The sequence below is a fragment of the Dipodomys merriami genome, unplaced genomic scaffold, assembly GCF_024711535.1.
Source record: "Dipodomys merriami isolate MVZ:Mamm:240054 unplaced genomic scaffold, mDipMer1.0.p SCAF_978, whole genome shotgun sequence".
In the NCBI taxonomy this organism is placed as follows: Eukaryota; Metazoa; Chordata; class Mammalia; order Rodentia; family Heteromyidae; genus Dipodomys; species Dipodomys merriami.
Window position 1 is genome coordinate 8,503 of NW_027206599.1, and position 10,786 is coordinate 19,288.

The following is a 10,786-nucleotide window of genomic DNA, read 5'->3' on the forward strand; positions in this document are numbered from 1 at the left end:
GAAGGATTAGAATGAAGGAAGGAGGGAAGGAAGGATGGAGGGAAGGAAGGAAGGAGGGAAGGAAGGAAGGATTGGAGGGAAGGAAGAAGGAAGGAAGAAAGGAAGGAAGGAAGGAGTGAAGGAAGGAAGGAAGGAGGGAGGGAGGGAGGGAAGGAAGGAAGAAAGGATAGAGGGAAGGAAGGAAGGATTGGAAGGAAGGAAGGAGGGAAGGATTGGAGGGAAGGAAGGAGGAAGGAAGGAAGGAAGGAGTGAAGGAAGGAAGGATTGGAGGGAAGGAAGGAGGAAGGAAGGAAGGAGGGAAGGAAGGAAGGAAGAAGGGAAGGAAGGAGGAAGGAAGGAGGAAGGAAGGAAGGAAGGAGGGAAGGAAGGAAGAAAGGATGGAGGGAAGGAAGGATTGGAAGGAGGGAAGGAAGGAGGGAATTCATTCATTCATTATTCATTTCCTCCATTCCCCCTCCCCCTCCCCCCTTCCAGGAAGTTTTGGGCGGATTTCCAGGCGTTGAGAAGAGGAAGCCATTGGCTGGGTTCTGGTTGAGTCTGACACACACACAGGAAATCCATCAGCAATTTGTTCCAGAAGCTTCTAGAAGCTTGGTTGGGGCGGGGGGGGGGGGGGAAGGGAAAGACAAACCATGCACATGAGCTAATCATCATAATAAATCAACAACAACAACAACAAGAACAAGAATAGTCAAGGGACCCTGGACCAGTCACCGCAAAGGATCATGGGAAGGGGTGATGTCATCATCCATCCTCAACTTCTCCCATGGAGGAGAATCCCAAGGGATGAACGTAACTGGCTCCCAGATGTTGGGGAGAATGGGGGGGGGAGGAAATAGAAACCAGCCCCAGCCCTGGCTTCTTTCTAGAACCTTCCATGGGTTGTCCTGGAAGCGTCTCAAGTCCTTAGATCAAACAGATCCCCTGGGAAAACCTATCATCAATAGACCATGAGAGGATAAGTATCAATACCAACACCAATACCAATATCATCAATACCCTCCTTCCCTCCCCCCCTCCCCCCAAAATTATTCCTGGGCCAAGGAAGGGGGGTGGGAGGGTTGGGGTGTGTCTGGGTGGAGGGAACGCCTGCCTGGGGAATGTGCTGAGTTATTCTGAAACCTGGAGCTTTCTGGGACCTTCTGGAACCTTGGGGGAACTTTCTGGAACTTTCTGGATGGATGGATGGTGGATGGATGGGTGGATGGATGGGTGGGTGGATGGATGGATGGGTGGATGGGTGGATGGATGGATGGGTGGATGAGTGGATGGATGGGTGGATGGATGGATAGGTGGATGGGTGGCTGGATGGGTGGTTGGATGAGTGGATGGGTGGATGGGTGGATGGATGGATGAGTGGATGGATGGATGGGTGGGTGGATGGATGGAGGATCGATGGGTGGATGGATGGGTGGGTGGATGGATGGATGGGTGGATGGATGGAGGATGGATGGGTGGATGGATGGATGGGTGGATGGATAGGTGGATGGATAGATAGGTGGGTGGATGGATGAGTGGTTGGATGGATGGGTGGATGGATGGATGGATGGGCGGCCCCCATCATTGCTGGTCCGCTCACCTGCAGGAAGGCCAGTGCGCACACGATCTTGGCGGGCGCGCAGGTAGCTGAGGAGTTCGCCACCAGGCACGTAGTCCATCATCCTGTACATCCAGCGGTCATCGCGCCACGTGGAGAACCTGGGATGGGGTCAGGGGGTGGGAAAGGACACACACGTGAGGTGCTAGGTGCTTGCTGATTATCCAGAGTCCCTGTGGGGAAGTGCTGGGTGCTTGGTACCTGTCCTGAGTTAGTAATAGGCAGGTGCTGGGTGCTTGGTACCTGACTCATGTAAACAGTAGGGAGGTGCTGGGTGTGAAGTCCCGTTCCTGGGTCACCATGGGGAGGTGCTGGGTGCTTAGTTCCTATCCTCGGTCTCCATGGAGAGGTGCTCAATGCTTAGGTTCAGTCCTTGTTCCCCAGGTGGTGGTGCTGGGTGCTTAGTTCCAGTTCTGGGTTACTCTGAGGAGGTGCTGGTTGCTTAGTCCCTGTCCTGGGTCATCATGGGATGGTGCTAGGTTCTCAGTACCTCCCCTGGGTCACCATGGGGAGGTGCTGGGTGCTTAGTCCCAGCCCTGCGTCATCATAGGATGGTGCTGGGTGCTTAGTCCTGGTCCTGGGTTACTCTGAGGAGGTGCTGGTTGCTTAGTCCCAGCCCTGGGTCGTCATGGGATGGTGCTGGGTGCTTGGGAATCATCCTAGGTCACTATGATGAGGTGTTGGGTGCTTAGTCCCAGCCCTGGGTTACTATGGGGTGGTTCTGGGTGCTTGGGGATCATCCTGGGGAGGTGCTGGGTGCTTAGTTCCTGTCTTGGGTCATTATGGGATGGTGCTGGGTGCTTGGGGGACATTGTGAGTCACTATGGGAAGGTGCTGGGTGCTTAGTCCCCACTCTGGGTCACCATGGGGACGTGCTGGGTGCTTAGTCCTGGCCCCGGGTCACCCTGGGATAGTGCTAGGTGCTTAGTCCCAGCCCTGGGTCATCATGGGATAGTGCTGGGTGCTTAGTCCTGGCCCTGGGTCACCATGGGGAGGTGATGGGTGCTTAGTCCTGGTCCTGGGTCACCATGGGGAGGTGCTGGGTGCTTAGTCCCTGCCCTTGGTCACCATGGGGAAGTGCTGGGTACTTACTCCTGGATCTGGGGAACCATAGGGAGGTTCTAGGTGCTCAGTCCCCATCCTGAGTCACTATGGAGAGGTGCTGGGTGCTCAGTCCCCAACCTGAGTCATTATGGGGAGGTGCTGGGTGCTTAGTCCCCACTTTGGGTCACCATGGGGAGGTGCTGGTTGCTCAGTCCCTGGGTCATCATGGGGAGGTGCTGGGTGCTCAGTCCCTCCCCTGGGTCATCATGGGGAGGTGCTGGGTACTTAGTCCTGGCCCTGGGTCACCATGGGGAGGTGCTGGGTGCTTAGACCTGGCCCTGGGTCACCATGGGGAGTTGCTGGGTGCTTAGTCCCCATCCTGGGTTACCATGGGGAGGTGCTGGGTGCTTAGTCCTGGCCCTAGGTCACCATGGGGAGGTGCTGGGTGCTTAGTCTTGGTCCTGGGTCACCATGGGCAGGTACTGGGGGCTTATTCCCCATCCTGGGTCACCATGGGGAGGTGCTGGGTGCTCAGTCCCCATTCTGGGTCACCATGGGGAGGTGCTGGGTGCTTACTGCTGGATCTGGGGCACCTTAGGGAGGTGCTGGGTGCTCAGTCCCCATCCTGAGTCACTATGGGGAGGTGCTGGGTGCTGAGTCCCCACTTTGGGTCACCATGGGGAGGTACTGGGTGCTCAGTCCCTGCCCTGGGTCACCATGGAGAAGTGCTGGGTGCTCAGTCCCTGAGTCACCATGGGGAGGTGGTGGGTGCTAAGTCCCTGCCTTGGGTCACCATGGGGAGGTGCTGGGTGCTCAGTCCCCAAAGCCAGGGCACCCAACGGCCTGGTTCCTGCCAGGCCACGCCCCCCAGGCCAGCCATCCAATGGCAGCACGCCCAGGCCACGCCCTCAAAGCCAGACTACACAATAGCATCACTGTTGCCAGGCCACGCCCCCCCAGGACCAGCCGCCCAATGGCCTTACTTCCAAGCCATACCCCCAAAGCCAGGACCCTCAATAGCCTAGTTCCTGCCAGGCCATGCCCCCTAGGCCCAGCGGCCCAATGGCCTTACTTCCAAGCCACGCCCCCCAGCCCAGCCGACCAATGGCATTACGTCCAGCCGCCCAATGGTGTCTTTCCAGGCCACGCCCCCAAACCTCAGCGGCCCAATGGCCTCTGTTCCAGGCCACGCCCCCCACTGACTCTCCTGTCAGCTCCACGCCCTTCAGGCCACGCCCACCGCGACGCCACGCCCATCAGAAAGCCACGCCCTCCCGCGTCCCCGCCTCTTAAAGGAGCCTCGTCCCGGAGGCCTCCACGCACCGACGGTGACCCGGGGGCCGCCCGGGTCGGCGTCCTCGGAGGTCCTGCGCGCTTCCGCTTCCGCTTCCGGATCCAGACGGCCTAGTGGTGGCCATGGCGGCGGCGGCGGCGACGCTCCGCGGCCCCGCTACGGCTGCATTTCCGGGCGCGGCCGCCGGCGCCGTCGCATCGATGTCATCAGCCGGCGCCAAGACGCGGGCACGCATGCGCGCGCTCTCGGCGGAGCGCCACTGCGCATGCACATAGGGTTAGCGGGGGAGGGGCCGAACGCTCCCAGCGGAGAGCCATGGCGCATGCGCAGAGGGTTCTTCAGCGGGGACAGGCTGAGCCGGCCTGGCGGAGCGCCATTGCGCTTGCGCACAGGGTTAGGCAGCTGGGAGGGGCTGAGCCAGCCTGCGCCAATGCGCATGCGCACAGGGTTCGTCAGCAGGGAGGGGCCTAGCGCTCCCGGCGGAGCGCCGCTGCGCATGCGTGTCCCTTGGCTGCTTGTTCCCACTGCCCTCCTGCGTGTGGACCCACGGCGCATGGGCACAGGTTGAATCGGCCGGGCGGCGCAGAGCGGACCCTGGAGGGTCGAGTTGCGCATGCGCACAGCGTGAGTCCGCCGGGAGGTGCCTAGGGGACCCCGGAGGATCGAGGTTCCGTCCGCATTGCGCATGCGCACTGGTTGAGTCGTCCGGCACCGTCCGGGCCAAGAGTGTGGTGCGTGCATGCGTGGGATTCCCTTGGTTGGTCTGGTTGGTACTGCGCATGCGTGCCACCTGGCAGGGAGGTCCTCCGCGCTGCACCGCGCATGCATGAGCCACCACGCCCCGTCCCTCCCCCCCCGCCCCCCCCGCCGAGCAGGAACACGCATGCGTGTGCTCCCGGGCTCTGCGAGGTACGGATCTGCGCATGCGCGGGATTGGGCTGCGCTGCCCTGCAACGCGCATGCGCGGTTCCCAGAGACAGACAGACAGACAGACACAGGGACAGTGAAACAGAGTCAGACAGACACTGGGACAGAGACAGACACACAGATGGACACAGAGAGACACAGACAGATAGATGGACACAGACAGACACAGAGAAGACAGAGACATGGGCAGGCATAGACAGACAGACACAGAATGACAGACAGAGAGACAGACAGACAGAGGCAGAGCCAGACAGACAGGGAATGACAGAGAGAGACAGACACAGGCCGACAGACAGAGACGGACAGACATAGAACAAGACAGACAGACACTGGGAAAAAGACAGACAGAGACAGACACACAGATGGACACAGAGAGAGACACAGACAGATGGACAGACAGACATAGGCAGAGACAGACACAGACATGGAGAAAGACAGACAGACAGACACAGAGAATGACAGACAGACACGAAAGACAGACAGAGAATGACAGAGAGACACAGACAGACAGACACAGACAGACAGATACTGACACAGGCAGACAAAGAAAGACAGAACGAGACCCAGACAGACACAGGAGACAGAGACAGAGAGACAAAGAGGCAGACACAGAAGTCAGAAGTAGACTGATGACAGACAGACAGACCGAGACAGACAAAGACAGAATGAGACAGAGACAGACAGTGAGACAGACATGGACAGGCAGACCAACAGGCAGACACAGACGAGACAGACAGACAGAAAGACAGAGACAGAAGTAGACTGACAGACACAGACAGACAGACAAAGAAAGAGAGAACGAGACACAGACAGACTGACAGAGGAGACAGACAGAATCAGAGAGACAAAGGCAGACAGACACAGACATGGACAGGTAGAGACACGCAGACCAACAGACAGACTGACAGAGGAGACAGACAAAGACAGAGACAGACAGAAGAAGACAGAGACAGACAGACAGACAGAGACAGAGACAGAGCTTGACCTACTCCATTGAGGTCAGGACTTGGTTCCAAGTCACTCAAGTGTGAAAATGTTAATCCCACCCATATTTAATCAACATCCATCCACCCATCCATCCTCCATCCATCCATCCACCCACCCATCCACCTATCCATCCACCCATCTATTCACCCATCCATCCATCCATCCATCCACCCATCCACCCTCTGATCCACCCATCCATCCATCCACCTATCCGTCCACCTATCCATCCATCCACCCATCCATCTATCCACCCATCCATCCACCCACCCACCCATCCATCCATCCACCCATCTACCCATCTATCCACCCATCCATCCATCCACCCATCCACCCATCTATCCACCCACCCATCCATCCACCCATCCACCCATCTATCCACCCATCCATCCATCCACCCATCCATCCATCCACCCTCCCATCCATCCACTCATCCAACCACCCACCCATCCATCCATCCATCCACCCATCCATCCATCCTCCATTGAGATGAACACTTGGGTCCAAGTCACTCAACTGTGCAAATGTTAATCCCTTCCATATTCCATCAACAGCAGGACGTGGGTCCAACTCATTCAAGTGTGCAAATGTTAATCCCTTCCCTCCTTCCTCCATGGAGAGGAGTTGGGTCCGTCACTCAATTGTGCAAATGTTAATCCCTTCCGTCTGTCCTCCATCCAGATGAGGACTTGGGTCCAACTCACTGAAGTGTGCAAACGTTAATCCCACCCATATTGTATCAGGACTTGGGTCCAAGTCACTGAAGTGTGTAAATGTTAATCCCATCCATATTCAATCAACATCCATCCACCCACCCATCCATCCACCCATCCACCCACCCATCCCCCATCCATCCATCCACCCTTCTATCCACCCATCTATCCACCCATCCACCCATCCGTCTATCTGTCTGTCTGTCCATCTATGCATCCATCCCTCTGTCTATCCAGGCGTCTGTCTATCTACTCTGTCTGTCTGTCCATTCATGGATCCATCCATCCATCTGTCTATCCACATGTCTGTCTGTCTATCTATCTACTATATCTATCCACCTATCTGTCTGTCTGTGTGTCTATCTATACATCTCTCTGTCTGTCCAACCATCCATCCATCTATCCATCTATTCATGTATCTTATCTGTGTATCTATCTATCATCTATCCATCCGTCTGTCTATCTATCCACCTACCAGCCTGTCTGTCCATCCTTCTGTCCATCTGTCTATCCATCCATCTGTCCATCTGTCAGTCTGTCTGTCCATCCATCCATCTATCCATCTATTATCCATCTATCCATCTGTCTGTCTGTCCATCCATCCACCCATTTGTCTATCCATCTATCCATCTGTCAGTCTGTCTGTCTATCCATCTATCTGTCTGTCCATCCATCTGCCCATCTGTCTATCCATCTATCCATCTGTCAGTCTGTCCATCCATCTTATCTATCCATCTTTCAGTCTGTCTGTCCATCCATCCATCCATCTATCTAGGTATCAGTCTGTCTGTCTGTCCATCGATCCATCCATCTAGCTAGCTATCAGTCTGTCTGTCTGTCCATCCATCCACCCATCTGTCTATCCGTCTATCCATGTATCAGTCTGTCTGTCTGTCCATCCTTCCGCCCATCTGTCCATCCATCTCTCAGTCTGTCTGTCTGTCCATCCATCCGCCCATCTGTCTATCCATCCATCTATCCATCTGTCAGTCTGTCTGTCTGGGTGAAGAACTCTGAAAAGGGACAAACTTTCTAGAACCATCTCCTTTCCCCAGGCCGTTGTGTGTGTGTGTGTGTGTGTGTGTGTGTGTGTGTGTGTGTGTGTCTGTCTGTCTGTCTGTCTGTCTGTCTGTCTGTCTGTCTGTCTGTGTGTACATCCTAGACTTCACCGGTCCATCTGCCATGACCGTTGGATTCAGAACCTTCTAGAACGCGGTGCCGTCTCCACCACCCTATCTAGGACTCGCTGCCCAGTGCTCGGGACAAGATGTCATCTGCTCATACACGTGTGTGCGTGCGTGTGCGTGCATGTGGCCCGGCCGGTCGCCCTGGGAAACGCCCTGGGTCACCATGATGATGATGATGATGATGCCCGGAGTTCACATCCTTCCTGGGTCACCATGATGATGATGATGATGATGATGATGATGATGATGATGATGATGATGATGATGATGATGATGATGATGGATGGATGGGTGGATGAATGGATGGATGGATGGATGGGTGGATGGATGGATGGATGGATGGTGGATGGATGGGTGGATGGATGAATTGATGGATGGATGGGTGGGTGGATGGGTTGATGGATGGGTCAATGGATGGATGGATAGATGGATGGATAGATGAGTGGATGGGTGGGTGGATGGATGGATGGATGAATGGATGGATGGGTGGATGGATGAATGGATGGATGGGTGGCTGGCTGGGTAGATGGATGGATGATGGGTGGGTGGGTGGATGGATGAGTAGATGGATGGATGGATGGATGGATGGATGGATAGATAGATGGATGGGTGGATGGATGGGTGGATGGGTAGATGGATGGATGGATGGGTGGATGGATGGATTTGTGGATTTCCCCCTTAGGCCACCAAAGACCTAAGTTCTTCTCCTCCTGTCTCTCTGTCTCCAGGTGCAGAGAAGTTGATCCTCCACATACAGAAGCACAGCATCCCCTTCGCCCTGGCCACCAGCTGAGGGACTGAGGCCTACCAGGCCAAGACCAGCACACACCGGGAGCTGTTTGGTGCCTTTCACCACGTGGTGCTGGGTGATGACCCCGAGGTCAAGGCCAGCAAGCCCGCCCCGGACATCTTCCTGGCCTGCGCCCGCAGGTTCTCTGGACATCTTCCTGGCCTGCACCCGCAGGTTCTCTCCTCATCCCCCCCCCCCCGTCAACCAGGTAAACCGAGGCCTCGGGCCTCGGGTCCACTGCATGGACCACACACAGAGAGACACACAGAAAGACAGACATGGACGGATACACAGATACACAGACCAGACAGACAGACAGACAGACACAGAAACACACAGATAGACGCAGAGACGGACACAGAGACACAGATAGACACATGGACAAACCAGACAGACATGCAGACAGACAGACAGGCAGATAGACACACAGACTGACAGGCAGACAAACCAGATAGAGACACAGACACAGAGACAGACTCATAGACAGACAGACAGACCACAGAGACACGGACAGACAGACACACTCCGATAGACAGACAGACACACTGACAGAGAGATAGACACACAGACACACAGACACAGAGACCAGACAGATAGACAGACAGACAGACACAAGAGACGGGACAGACACACAGATCACAGACCTACCAGACAGACCACAGAGACACAGACAGACAGACACACTGATAGACACACAGACAGACAGATAGACACAGACAGACGCACAGATACACAGACCACGCAGACAGACAGACAGACAGAGCACAGAGACACGGACAGACAGACACACACCAATAGACAGACAGAGAGATAGGCATACATACGCAGACAGACACACAGACAGACAGAATACAGAGACACACAAATAGGCATATAGACAGACAGACGGATACAGAGACAGACACACACAGATAGACAGACACAGAGACACTTGGCCAGACACAGACAGACACACATACAGAGACAGACAGACAGACATAAGAGTCCAGACAGACAGATACACAGAACAGACCAGACAGACCGACCACAGAGACACAGACAGACAGATATAGGGACAGACAGACACACAGAGACAGACAGAGAGACATAGACAGACACACAATCACACAGACGGATGGACGGATGGAGAGACGGATGGACAGACGGCCCCAGGGGAACAGGGAGGGAGACTCCTTGGCACAGTGCTCACCTGGCCCACACGAGGCCCTGGGTGGGGGAGGCCTCGAAATCACACACAGAACATGCCAGTAGGCACGCCGTGGCTCAAAGGTCATCTTCCCTCCTTCCTTCCCTCCTTCCTTCCCTCCTTCCTTCCTTCCTTCACTACTTCCTTCACTCCTTCCTTCCTTCCCTCCCTCCTTCTTTCCCTCCCTCCTTCCTTCCCTCCTACCTTCCCTCCCTCTTTCCTTCCTTCCCTCCCTCCTTCCTTCCCTCCTTCCTTCCTTCTCTCCTTCCTTCCCTCCTTCCTTCCATCCTTCTTTCCCTCCTTCCCTCTTTCTTTCCCTCCTTCCCTCCCTCCTTCCTTCTTTCCCTCCATCCTTCTTTCCTTCCCTCCTTCCTTCCTTCCTTCCCTCCTTCCTTCTTGTTCCTTCCCTCCATCCTTCCTTTTCATCCTTCCTTCCTTCCCTCCTTCCTTCCTTCCCTCCTTCCCTCCTTCCTTCTTTCCTTCCTTCCTACCCCCTTCCTTCCCTCCAACACTGGGCACCCGGCCCACCCCCCGGCCGACCTCTCACTCCGCGTGTCTCTCTCGCCCTCTGACCCTGCAGTGCCTGGTGCTGGAGGACACGCCCCACAGCATGGCGGTCGCCCAGGCAGCGGGGATGCAGGTGGTCATGGTGCCCCGCGTCCAGCTCAACCCCGAACTCAACGGCCGGGGCCACCCTGCTGCTGCCCTCCTTGGGTGACATACAACCCGAGCTCTTAAGCCTGCCCGCCTTCAACTGACCTGCGGACGGACAGACAGACAGACAGAAGGACACTGGACACAAGGCCAAGACCTGACCCATCCCAGGGCCTCCCTGACCTCTGGAAATAAAGGGAATGAACACAGGAAGTGCCTCACTGAGTCACGAGTGGATGGATGGATGGATGGGTGGGTGGATGGATGGATGGATGGATGGATGGATGGGTGGATGGATGGATGGATGGATGGATGGGTAAATGCATGGGTGGATGGATGGGGATGGATGGGTGGATGGGTGGATGGGTGGATGGATGGGTGGATGGATGGATAGGTGGATGGATGGATGG

At 55.8% G+C, this 10,786-nt stretch overlaps 1 long non-coding RNA gene across 1 annotated transcript; it reads left to right on the forward strand.

Annotated features, from left to right (window-relative positions):
• Positions 1-4,424: 4,424 nt before the first annotated feature.
• On the forward strand, positions 4,425-10,583 carry LOC138822023 (uncharacterized). Its single transcript, XR_011370301.1, has 3 exons — positions 4,425-4,559; positions 8,475-8,676; positions 10,303-10,583. It is a non-coding gene; the product is annotated as an uncharacterized lncRNA (long non-coding RNA).
• The last annotated feature ends 203 nt before the right edge of the window (positions 10,584-10,786 follow it).